The 13857-nt window shown below is 31.0% G+C and overlaps 1 protein-coding gene and 1 long non-coding RNA gene across 3 annotated transcripts in view; one reads left to right on the top strand and one right to left on the bottom strand.

Annotated features, from left to right (window-relative positions):
- The window catches only part of LOC111418997 (protein rhomboid-like), a 28315-nt gene extending 16693 nt beyond the window's left edge, over positions 1-11622 (bottom strand). The window contains exon 1 of one of the 2 annotated variants that reach the window (XM_023051739.2): positions 11548-11622. The gene's annotated coding sequence lies outside the window, so the exon portion shown is untranslated. Of the gene's footprint in view, positions 1-9712; positions 10001-11547 lie in introns of those variants that run through there. The other variant, XM_023051738.2, reaches the window with a different exon arrangement.
- LOC139430911 (uncharacterized) lies at positions 917-1486 on the top strand. Its single transcript, XR_011641266.1, has 3 exons — positions 917-1033; positions 1092-1265; positions 1340-1486. It is a non-coding gene; the product is annotated as an uncharacterized lncRNA (long non-coding RNA).
- Positions 11623-13857: the final 2235 nt, after the last annotated feature.

Below are 13857 nucleotides of genomic sequence, written 5' to 3'. Positions count from 1 at the left end.
TTTTTCACCATTGTTATTACTAACGTTGTAATTACTATCGTAACTGTAAAAGGAATACTGTAATTGGTCAATAAAACGATAAATTAAACTAGAGGTGTTTTTACATAAAAGGTTTAAAAAAGACCAGCGTTAAAAACAGGGTTTATTAATAGCGACTTCATTGTCACATTGAAATTTTCATCGATATTATGAAAATGTTATAGATTTTTCTTGGTGACTCTATAATGCATTTATCGATATTACAAATCCGATTTATTGAAATTAATGTACAAAAATTATTCTGGCAACAACCTTTTTAATTTGGGCGAAGTATTCAATCATTACATCAATGAAACTTTTTGTTATGCTGATAATAAAAATCAATAACACGAATTCGTAATATTAATGTATATGTTTATTGGTCAATGAACAAGTACATCACCTTAATGTACATATCGAAGAAAAATTATGATAAGTTACACAATAAGTTATGATTTACAATTCATCCTTGACGAACCTTGTTTACTTGTTTCTACCGGTTTCTGCTTGTTTCCAAGAATCGTTTGTTTATTCTGTGCTAGCTCATTCGCTTATATCACGTGTTCCTTCGCGTAACGAAACTTCTGGGTGATGTGAATTTAGTAAATTGTGCAATTTGGTAAGTAAAATACTGGTAATACAGGTAATGTTTTACCTGTTACAAAAACTATTAAATTGTTCTAGATTTATATTTGAGCTGAGATAGTTTTTGATAAAATAAGTTTTGTTCTTCAAAGTGCTTAACTTTGCTTGTTTTTTTTTAAATATGTCTATTAATATTTTAGTAGGATACTTAAATTGAGGTGCATTGATGATAATAACGTTTGGTAGGTATTTTAAGTTGTTAATAATAATGATTTGAGCATTAACATATGATAATCTCTCTTCCGAAGATTTTGACCATGCTTGGAAAGCCTGCAGACAGTTAAGGTTTACAGACCTTAAAACAGTAGCCTCAATATCAGAATTACTTGAAAAATGGCCATTTTATAAAAGGCCATATGGGTTTCGTTTGGTATAAACAATATCTCTTTCGTAATTATTAGAAAAGCTTACAACATGTTATTTTACAGATTAACATGGACGTTACGGCAGGGTAACGTACTAATCACGATAGTTTGTTAATGTATTGGAAGCAATGTGAGGAAATAATTATGGATTCCTAAGTGACAAAAAATATGTCAAAGAAAAAGGCATACGCAACATCGTAAATCAATTACGAGAAATGCGTACCGATGATGATGAAGGTGAGTTCATCTAAATATGCTTTACTTAATTGGATTTCTTCACAACTTGTTTGAATTTATTTTGTTAATTCTAGATGGTGGCGTAGCAGCTGTTATGTGGCTGCACAAATACAACCTTTTGTGATGGCAATTTGCGAGAATATTTTTAAAATAATGTTTAAAGTTTTGAAGTTGCCATAAAACACCTATTTAGAAATGATGTGTTGCAGTACAATAAAACCTAAAAAATGAATTTGGTGTTTAATTATCTGATTAGTATTACCTTATTTATGTTAGAAAATTGCTGAATGTAAAAGGATAAAAGATACCCTGTGATCAACGAATTTCTTTCAAGAAAATTATGATAAGAAAAACTTATCAACTACCTTATCATACTTACAATTTTTCCACTTGTCACATTATAGGTATAATCAAGGACAGAATTTTTCATTTTCATAGATTCCCTTGATAGAAATTATTAGCGTACGGTGTTTATAATACCGTCATGCCATGACATTAATTGCCATGATTAGGTAAGTCAAGGTACATAGTGTTAACTAACAATTAGCACTAAAGCAACAAATAATTTCATTGTAGTTTTATTGTTCATGTACTTGATGAATAATTTTTATTGGATAAAGGACTATTTTATGAAGTAGCTTCATTAGCAGGATTAATATGTACATTATAAGAACGTATGATGTTATTGGCTCAATGAACAACTTTAATTGATACTGTGAACTAGCATCGTTAGAAAGATAAACCTGTACATAATTACATTGTATGATGTTATTGCAGCAATAAACATTTTTAATCGACACTATAAAGTAGTATCATTGGCATTATGATCCTGCACATAATTATAATGTTCGACTTTCTTGGCTCAATAAAATGTGATTTGAAAAAACTAATGTACGCTATTCATTCATGCAATAAATTTACATTAATCAGCGAACGAGTTCATCCTTTTGTGCAAAATGTTCATTGTGTCAACGTACTTTTTCATCGGACTGATTTTATCGTTATTTTCATTGTTACAACGAAGAAATTCGTTGTATATACGTCACTTTTTTTCTCAGTGTATAGTAATTTGGAAAAAGTTTTTTAAAACATCATATCAGGATTTGAGGTAAATCTTTAAACATTCGACACCGGTTTTTCTTTTGTGTCTTATGTATAGTTTGCATAGTTTGAGTTTTTCATGGTTTTTGTTGTGGTTTTTTGTAGATATGATTGTGATTAAGAGTAACAAAGTTGTTGACTGAAGATGGGAGTTGATCCTGAAACGTCTCTAACCGGTTAATATAGAACATTTACAGAGGAAAAAGTGGTAATTGGTCAATTGTGGCTTTAATATGACGTCATACCTATCCTTAGTAACGTTTGATGACGTGAAGAATGACGAAAATTAAAGTACGTTTAGTATGCCTTTAAAGTGCAATACCTCAAACATTATTCATAAAAAAGGACGCGACAAATTTGTAAACTTTACGACAAATTACAACAAATTAAGCGACAATCAATAACGTCATTAGTTTTTTGTTATCTCCGTTCTATACCATAGGTTCCCACCGTCAAGTTAGCACTACCTCAAAAGTGTAACACCTCAAAAATTATTCATAAAAAAGCTGGCGACAAATTTGTAAATTTTACGACAAATTATTACAAATTAAACGATAATAAAGTTAATGACGGCCTTAATTTTTTGTTATCTAGGTTCGCTAGGTTCTATACCAGTGTTGTCCACTAATTTTTGATCAAGATCGACTTTTTATATAAATGTCTTGCCAAGATCGACCAAAGGGTTTAAAGTAACCTTCCTGTTTTTTTGCTCTGAGGCCCAGATATAAATATTTCAGATTCATGATTTTCTTGGCAATCGACGTTATGGTCACCACTGATATAAATAAATATAATATAAATAAAAAATGGTAATAATTGAGTTCAATCTTTTTATGTATCTAGTCTTTATGGTCCATTACTAAGGTTTTATGTATAAAAAATATTTCCCCATCGCTTTTAGTTTATGAGTTATAATTGATTAATTTTCGAAAATCAACAATGTTGATGTTTAGTCGATTTAAAGCTACTAAATAAAGAACGGTTATAATTGGGTTTAATCTTTTTACAGATCTAGTCTTTATGGTCCATTACTAAGGTTTTATGTATAAAAAGTATTTCTCCATCGCTTTTAGTTTTTGAGTTATGATTGAGTTAATTTTCGAAAATCAACAATTTTAATGTTTAATCGATTTAGAGCTACTTGCCAAGATCGACCGAAGTGTTTAAAGTAACCTTCCTTTTTTTTTACTCTGAGGCCCAGATATTAGATATTTCAGATTCCTAATTTTCTTGGCGATCGACTCAAAAGTGCTTTGCGATCGACGTTATGGACACCACTGTTCTATACCATAGATGTCCACTGTCAAGTTAGCACTACCTTAAAAATGCATTACTTCAAATATTGTTTATAAAAAAGGAAGCGACAAATTTGTAAACTTTACGACAAATTACAACAAATTAAGCGACAATTAATGCAATAGTTTTTTTTATTCAAATCGCAAGATGTAGTGCCAACTTGACAGACGTTAATAAGTATTCAGTTGACATAATTCAGAGTTGAAATAGTAAAACTATATCGGGGAAATTTCTGAATTTGCTTTAAACCAAATTTTATTATATTTTAGTGGAGATTTGTGGAAATAAAGAAATGATTTTCAACATACTGAACACCAATTTAATTTACTTTAAACTGCATATTATTTCATCTTAATATATCAGTTACTTTTGGAGATGTGATTAACGTGTGATAACGTTTAATCTTTAGAAAGTTAACCTGTCATAAGTGTGTATTCAGAGATGATTTAACAAATCATTACGTAGAGAGATTCAGCAAACAGGTGTTTAATAGTAAATATTTGTTTACAGTGTAGCCTTCATGATTACCAATGGGAACGGGATTTACTCATACAATGAAGTCTGCCAACTGGGGAAACATAGCCAAAACTCATGAGGTGATTATTTTGTGGATTTCTACGGATTGGTTATATGAACTATGAACTATCAATTTCGGGATTTACGAGCAGCTATGCTCCTTTAAAAATAGCGACAAATTTGGATTTACGTTTATTTTCTCAGAAACTATAAACACCTGAAAAATGAAATTTTGGAAATAAGTTTAGATCATAACAGATCACGCTTCGAGCCTATTTGTACTTCCAACTTGTTAACAAAGATCAACAAAGATTGTACAGGCGTGGTTACGTTAAGTCAACCATCCCCGCTGAATCTTTGCTTTCTTTTTCCAAAATTTTGGTTGGCGTTGTCTGTTAGTGGTTTTAGAGTGTATTACTAAGAGTCAAGTTAAATTACTAAAATTCCAACAGTATTCTAATGCGCAACTGACTGACTTGATGTACAATAAAATTTCAGCAATAGTAATGGTCGCGGGGCTCAGAAGTGCAGATCAAACCACTGGCACTGATCGTTTATTGTTCGAAACACTGGAGAAAATCTTGACTGTTTTGTATAAAGTAAACCGAAAAACATTAATCGCGAGACCTTTTATTTGCCAACTCACTTTAGGAGAATAACACGTAGAGTACCGATTCACACCGGCACAAGACAAGGTGATAGTTTAAGCCTAGCACTCTTCAACTTGGTCATGTACGAAATAATAACTGACGTAAACAAAGTTGGAAAAGGATATCAGTTGGGAAACGAAGAACTGAAAATAGTTTTCTATGTGGACGACACTGTTCTCTTGTAGGCGGATGAAGATAACATTCAGAGGATGCTGTACCAATTTAATGTTTATTGAAAATGAGGTTAAAGATAAAAATTGTTTTCTGCAAAACGATTAGGAATTAAGAAATGAGAGAAGAAGAGAAACCTTCGGTTACACCAAATTATAATCTTCCAGGGAGGTCACCTTATATTATATAACTTATTAAAAATAACAAATTGAATTTGAGGTTTGTAGGAGGTTAAACAATAAAATTATTATTTTGATGAAAATATCAAAAGTACAAGAAATAAAATAGTAGTAGAGTTACAGCAAATTATAAGCTATAAGGGCGTTTAATTTTTTTTTATATAAAATTTTACAGATTAATTATTAATTTATTAATAAATGAATTAATTTGAAGGTCAAGTTGGATGAAAATAACATTCAAAGGATGCTGTACCAGTTTTACAGTGTTGAAAATGAAGTTAAAGATAAAAATTGGTTTTTTCATAGCGATTAGAAATTAAGAAATGAAACGTTTGATGAAAGTCTGAGAGTACTGCGTCTGAGAGTACCGAGCAATTTGAAAAACAAAAGATGATCATCGCTAGAACTTGAAGATGGCGTTGGAAAAAATTTATTTGTAGCATGAAACATAGTTATAATATAGATATATATTATAACATAGATATTTATCAAACCAGTTCATTTGATAGCTCATAAAAATCGGAATGTAAATATATAACTGTAAATATGTAAATATATAGCGTTTTTTGTGTGACACCCTGTATAAGACTAAGGATAGACTCCGGACAGCAAACAGACCTCCCGGAGTAATCCCTATTTTAGTTCAAAGTTCAAAGTTTATTGTGTCACATAAAAAATATTAACACTCGTCAGGTACACACATTGCAAAGCAAAAAGGTAAAGAACAAACTTATAAAATATTCAAAGTACACGTAAGACGTTTTAGAGGTTACAGATTAAAATCCGACAGTATAATCTGGTCAGTGAAATATTCAGAGCACGCGTAGTAGGCCTTTTTCTGTAAAAATGACTTAATACTACATTTAAACTTGTTTAATGCAAGCCTTCTGAATCTCTCTGGATTCTTGTTGTAAAATTTGAGAGACAAACAGTTGAAACTCCTGGAGAGCCGGCAATACTCAGGCACTAACAGATCACGTCCTCTGGTCTGGTCCTCTAGTTATGCACATCCTTGTGCGTGATAAATTTATCAAAATTATTGTTTGTGTAGAAAATATTTTCTAATATATACAATGAAGGGAAGGTTATCATCTCAATATTTCAAATTATCAAGTATCCTTATTGCTCGCCTTTGAAGTCTAAAAACTCGATCACTGGATGTTGCACCACCCCAAACCAGTATCCCGTAGGCAATAACAGACTGGCACAGAGAGAAATATGCGGTTTTTAACGTAGATGAAGATACGTTTTTGCTCAGAATATGTAATACATAAACATTTCTACGGAGCTTGATTGCAACATCAGTGTGTTGCCTAAAAGTTAATTTTTTATCGAGATTTATGCCTAAAAATCTTATGGATTTTTGTTCATCCTCTGAAGCGGAAGTATTGGCATCGGCTTGTCGACGAAGTGAAAAGGTCGCAGTCTGGCAGTCTTTCCAGGGTTTAGGGAAAGCATATTCGATGCGAACCAATGTTCCGCTTGAGACAGTGATATTGCAGATTTATCGGTTACAGTCTGCAGAGCTATACCAGTGGTGTCCATAACGTTGATCGCGAAGCCATTTTGAGTCGATCGCAAACAAAATCATGAATCTGAAATATCTATATCTGGGCCACAGAGCCAAAAAAAAGCAAGGTTACTTTTAAAATGATTTTAAAAAAATATTTCACAATATCAGAAAAATGGTAAATCTGGCAACATTGCGAATAACAAGTCTAAAATCTTTGTATCCCAAAATAGACATATTCTAAGTTTTGTCTCTAGTTACCCATTTCGGAGTAAATGAGGCATTTCCAGAGATTTTTTGTTCTACTCTGTATAGTAAAGAGACGTCAAGAATTACAAGGTAATTAATGAAAATTCACGAAGTTGTACTTGCTAAAATGATATAAGATGGATATAAGAATTGAAAAAATCTTGTGAAAACTGATTACTATAAGGGGATTAAACGTTGTTCTTGTTTTATCCGTTTCTCCGTATAAGAATGGGGTAAGATAACAGAAGGCCTCCGTATAAGAAGGTTTACGAGGAAGAGTATCTAACGAAGAAGTCTTTCATAGTAAACAAAATAAGACCGTTTCGAATTTGTGAAAACACGTAGGTTATTAGAAGACTGATATCATTTTGGCAGTCTGTAATATTTAGCAAACCTAAATTTAATTGTTTTGAGAATAAGAGAATGAGCAGCTTAATCCCAAAAACTGTGTATTACTAAACATTTATGTGTTAATTTTATTTATACAAGGGATTGTGGATCAATATATCGTCATTTGAAAATTATTTTGAACCAAGTCCCTTAGTCTACAAAGCAGTAATTTGAATTTAAAAGTTCTATGTCACGTGCTTGCATGCTCTGTTATCATTGGAACAATACTTGGTACAATTACACATAGAAAAATTGTGTTTTGGACATGGTTCAAAATAATTCTCAGGTTATGATATGTACCTGAAAATTTTGCAATAAAACTTATAAGAAAGTTCTCAAAAGTTAAGCTAGGCGAGACATTTATCCTTCACTAACGAGAAAGAAATGGTTGATATTTAAAGTGGGAAAGCAACTCTGTTAGTTTGTATTCTATTAGTACAAGGAATACCAAAACTGTTGTTAGTAGTTTTTTGTAATTCGCTACGGTAATGGAAGCTATAACAGTACTCAAACGGGTGCTGTAATGAGACTCCTTACAGCATCCGATGCTGTAATGAGATTTTAATAACATTTTATGGAACCAGTTCAAGTTGGTGACATTGGGTTATTAATTTTTCTAGTTGTTAATGTGACAATTTTTGTCTATGGATGTTTAAACACGTTCTTAGCATCGAATACAAGACATTGACTCTGAGCAATTTCTCTTATTTTGGGAGGTGTACATCAAACATTTTTTTCAGGTGAATATATTTTGTGTTTTGACAGTTTCTAATTGTCAATTCAAGTTTTTATTTTCAAGTGTTCCGGTGTTACCAACTGCTACATACCTATTTCCCTACATTGCTAAAATTTACTTTATTTTTGTTAAAAAAAGTATAAAACCGCGAATTACAAAAAATAGTATAAAAAATACGTTTCATAAGACTTAAAGCACTCATTCATTAAAAAACACGTGGCTTCGCCACTCGTTTTTCAACTTAAATTCGTGCATTTCAAGCGTGTCTTACGAAACTTGTTTTTTAATATACTATTATGTGTCAAAGATAGTACAAGGCTCATTAAAGGATCAACAATAGTCGAGTATAGTGTTCCCTCCAATGATATTTTTCTCCTAAACATCATATTAGCAGAATAATTTAAAATGGTGTCAATTGTGTGGAGATTTTTTTTATCCAGTTTTCGACAATCAAAGTAATTCTAAACTTATCTCACTAGTCCGGATACATATTAATCGCAAACGGAAGCCAAAATAAATTAATTAACAAGCCTTCTTTATTTACTTTAAAAAAATTAACAGAAACTTACTTTGTTTTTAATTTATCAAACAAAAACCTCAAACGCAAACGTTTTATCTAATAAAAATATCTGACAAAGTAAATAATATCTTATAAATTGTGAAAGTTCCATAAGAGTTTTTTTAAGAAATCCAATGTTTCTCAATATTATACGATTAATTGAAAAGATAAGGTTTGATCAAGTAAAAATACTGTATCTGAAAAAGGTATTACTAATTATAATTTAAATTTCAGTATAATAACCACAATAAATTAATATCAGAAAAATTTATATTATAATGACTATTAACATTTAAGTCTTCAAAAATTTGTTCGACTCACGCACTTACGCGTTTGTACAATATTCATAAAGTTGACCTTATGACGACCGTTTGAAAAATTACCTGTACGACGACAGCAACAAACTTTTACCCTTGTTTTTAAATCTACTTGAGAAGCCTTATATTATTAGAATACACCTTAAAATATAGATTCTATACAAAATTTCTTTATAATCGGAAATCCGCTTTATACAGTGATATATAAGTTTAGTCGATGGGATGATTGTACAAAAATTACGTCATTTAGCATTTTAAATAAGAGAATTATAATTTTATTTTTAGAAATTAATAAATTATTCAGATCCAAATTCTTATCTACCCCAATATTACAAATACTATAGTAGGTAAACTAAATTAATCTTTTTTTATTTAGCAACGTTTACTTTGAATATAAATTTATATATTTATTTAAAATTTCATCGTCGTCTTTGTGTATTCAAGGGCATTGCGCAATTACCTCAAACATTTGGTTTGAGAGGAAGTCAGAAAATATGTGAGTTTTTCTACTGTACCAGTAATAGAATTGATGTCAGTAGGTCGACCTAGCTTTTTTTCTGTAATTTGCAGCGAGCCCCAAGAGAGTGTAAATAATTGAAATGTTTCAAAGATAAACGAAAGATAAATTTCAGGGTTTACTTTATTTATGCGAGAAAAAAACTATGTCTTTCAAAGTATACACTAAAACATTATTGTAAACTTAAAAAAAAGTAAAAAAAAAATTAAACATAATCAATTTAATTATACGATCATCAACTAAACATTTATCTTACCTCAACACGTTCGTTTATGAATCAACACGTTTTTCGACAAGATAATAACAAAACGAACATCTTTCGTTCCTGACCAATTTTTATCTCGTTCATTACGGCAATGTAAATATTGTTACTTTCAACATTTTAAGACGGTATTGAATCGGGAGCACCGTTAAGCTTTATTATTCGACAGTGAATTCCGTGGCACTACATAAATACCGGTGAGAATGTGTGCGAGCTGCACAGAAGCCCGACTTATACTATAATTAGATCTTAACGCGAAATGCTACTCCCCGAGACTAACGCGTCAATAGCCAATACTTAAATGTTTGATACGCGATTAGATTAAATTGTTAATGATATTCGACCGATTCGAAACGGTACGTTCGGTTTGAAAGTGAAATTACTACGGTAGAATTACATCGTAACCGCAATTTAGGAAATTGTGTCGATCGAAATTGATCGAAACTGAAATTAAATCGCTGGATGAATGATTTTAATGGGGAATGGATTCAATTACTATTGTGAGAGTCAATCGCGGTCTCTTTTTGGGTTTCGATTTTTTTTACGTCACTTTGTACTCCGATTACGGTATCTGTTCCGGTGTTAAATGGAAACCACAGATGTTTTATCTATTATTGTATCCTGTTTTCTTTTTGTTTTAAACAAACAAACAAACAAGGCTAAAGTTAGTTTTGCAATTTTATTTCGATGTAAAGTATTGAAATTATTAATTAATTTATTTATATTCATTGTTATTCTATTTTAGGAAGTTGATGAAATTTAATTTAAACGATTTAAAAATTGATTATAATTAAGCAGACAACACTTAAAGCAGGGATATAATCTTGTTTGCCTATGTTCAATAAAACACGATTTTGTTAATGGTATATTGCGTTAATCAAGTTAAACGACAATTTATGACCACTCGTTAAATACGATTGCATCCCCAACAAGATGAGTAATTAATTTGATTTTCACCCCCTTATTTAATCGAAATTTTGATTTCATCATAAAAACTAAAACGAATTAAATCTATCTTTATTTTTTTTAATAATAAGCTTTGATTATTTCAAATTACTTCTTTAAATTTTTAATTAATTAAATGAGGGAGTTTGAGCCATGTTGACCAGTTATTCTCTATAATATAAATTAAATAAAAACAATACTTTTTCTGGTCTTTTTTATTTACTGTCTGACAGGTTTCGGCTTACGTCATCATCAGAGACATTAATAATACAACATTATGATTTTAGTAACATATTAGATACATTGTGTTCCTTATATAGACGGCTTATCACAAATATACGCGTTAAAAATTAAAAATTATGAAGTATAAACACATTAAAACTTAAAATTTTACATCGGATTTACTCGGATTGATCGGCACTTAAGGTATGGACATATAAAAGAAATTTTTAACGTGTATATTTGTGATAAGCAGTCTAGATGAGCAGCAGAATGAATCTAATATGTTACTAAAATCTAATGTATTATAAATATCTCTGATGATGGCATAAGCCGAAACCGGTCAGACAGTAAATAAAAAAGACCAGAAATAGTATTGTTTTTATTTAATTTATATTGTTTAAATTAATTATTTCATTAGTTATTTGTCTTCAATACTAAATAATATATCTCTCAAATTAAACGATTTGATTCTTATCAGTAAATAAAAATAATTAACTACATTATAAAATTAAACGTTATTATTGATTAGTTTCCAAAATCACTCCCTTTATGATATCACCCTCTTTAGGCAGCCATAAAATTTTCTTACCAATTCTTTTAATGAAACATTCTAAGTTTTCAAACTTTATCAAGTGATTCAACATACTTAGTTTCGTAATTACCTATAAACTCCTCCCATTTCACCCCGTTTTCCTCTCATCGAAAAGACGCTCTTCTCCATTCAACTCGTCTCATTCATACGCACAACCCACAGAACCTCGATGCCACTTTTGTTGCATAGTGCGTCTGGGAGCGTAACAGAAGCCTATGTGGTAGGCGCAAAAGGGACGGCGCACCGACGTCGTTGCCATGGATATCGCTTGTCTGCACGATTTTTGGAGGGTGGACTATGTTGGTGTCCCCTAAAAGAATTTCAAGAAAAAAAAACAGGAAAAGGGAGAAGAAGAAATAGAGAAGCGATGATGATCTGTGTTTGTCAACCGGAATTCGAATGATTTATTGAAGCAATAAAAATGGAGATTAAAGAAATCGAAAAACTTTCTTAATAATTATAACAAGTTAAAATAGCTATTTCATTTCGTGTTCATTTACATACAGCATTTGATAGCAAATATCTTAATTTCTTTTTGTATTATCAATATTTTGGTAAGCTTTTTCTTTTTCTTGTGAATGGATTTAAGGTAGGTGTTCCGAAGTTTTCGCTGAATATCGTGAAACTTGGTGCAAAGGTGAATATGGAAAAAAGTTAGTATTGAAAGGATGAAAAAAAAAGAGAAATAGTATTCATTTAAGAGTGTTGTGAAGTAAAAACTATGTTGTTTGTGGCAAAATGTTTATTATCGCAGAAGATAAAAAATCGTTGTCCACTAGATACAACTTCTTTTGTGTTTACAACCACTGGATGCTGGGTTGTAAACACAAAAAAATCAAATTTCATTTCCCGGTGAACAGTACGTTATATGTAATTCAATACACATCAAGGCATATCATAACTCAGTGTTTTAATTTTCAAAAGAGATGATATTTAAAATATCATCCAACCAAATCTACAATAATAATGTTAATACGATAATATACGAGCTGATTTAAAAAACAACATTAAAGTTGATCAAAAAGTTTTTTCAATAAAATTTGTTTAGATTTTATTTCGATTTTAAAGAAATTATTTTAAAACTTTTGATATCGCAATTAATTAAATCGCTGAATAGGTGTAATGTGTAAATCGGACTTTATAAAAAACATTATTCTATTACAAAAATGTGTTTGATTAAAGTTGTTTAAAATTGTATTCTAAAATAATAATAATAATGGTTTATTGATCATCAGATGTATAGAAAAAAAATACAAATATAAGAACAAAATACTTAAAATAAATATCTACGATGATCAAACTTATGATGAGGTTCAATATGTACTGATCTTCCACCTCACCATAGAACAAAAGAAAAAAACAGAAGTTAATTACTGAAGCGATAAAAAAGTTTCACGAATCTTACAAGGAAAGTTTCCTCGCAATTTCCAATAAACATGTCCGAAAAGGTTCCCACCAATTAGAAAAAAAAACAAAGCATAAATGGAGTCAAGAACACTGCTGCCCAAATAAAAAAAACAGCATAGTGTCTTCTGAAAATGGCTATTGACGCACACTCAGCCAATGCACAACAAGGAGGAAGTTCATTTATTACTTTGCAAATCTGGTATGAAAAACATCTTTTAAAACTTAAGCCGACGTTATACGTCGCAATCGACTGCTATGGCGGTAACTACGGAGTGGTGTGGTTGGGCGTGGTTTGACTGCTAGCGTCAAATTGGCGTGTTTAATCGTCAAATTTCCGTGATATACCGAAAGTAGAAAATTTTCTAGCCTTCGCAGTAGCTTTGCTCGCAGTCATTACTATGGTAATAGACATGTTACACGCAAATTTTGACGGGAACAGTCATACCACGCTCCTCCGTAGTTGCCGCCATAGCAGTCAATTGCGACGTGTAACGTCGGCTTTACGGTATAAAATATTGGTGGAGATAATCTACCCGTAAATCTAATATTGACTGAGTGCACGTCCTTTTTTACACGTACTTTTTTTTACAGATACGGAGGTTTTTGAAAGGTCATTACTTTATAGTGTAAACATAAGGGTGTGCAGTGATCTTCTCCTCTGTATATCACTATTTCAAAGTGGCCAACTTTGACAGTTTACGTCAAAGTAAACTAGACAAGTTTACGTAATCTCTGCGTTTTAAACCAAATATCAGTCTAATATTCTGTACCTTTTGAATTTTATTTTTTATATGTATGACAAAAACGAGACATAGAGGGCATCACCGTAGTTAAATATGGATAGAACTAAGCTTTCACATAGATGAATTTTTGTTTTACGATTCACACTGAAAGAAATAGATTGTACGAATCGTATTATAGAAAAAATATTATACATGCAGCAATTCATTGTATACATACAACAATTCATTGT

The sequence above is a fragment of the Onthophagus taurus genome, chromosome 1 (assembly GCF_036711975.1).
Source record: "Onthophagus taurus isolate NC chromosome 1, IU_Otau_3.0, whole genome shotgun sequence".
Taxonomy (NCBI): Eukaryota; Metazoa; Arthropoda; class Insecta; order Coleoptera; family Scarabaeidae; genus Onthophagus; species Onthophagus taurus.
This window is presented reverse-complemented; position numbering and strand designations above follow the sequence as displayed.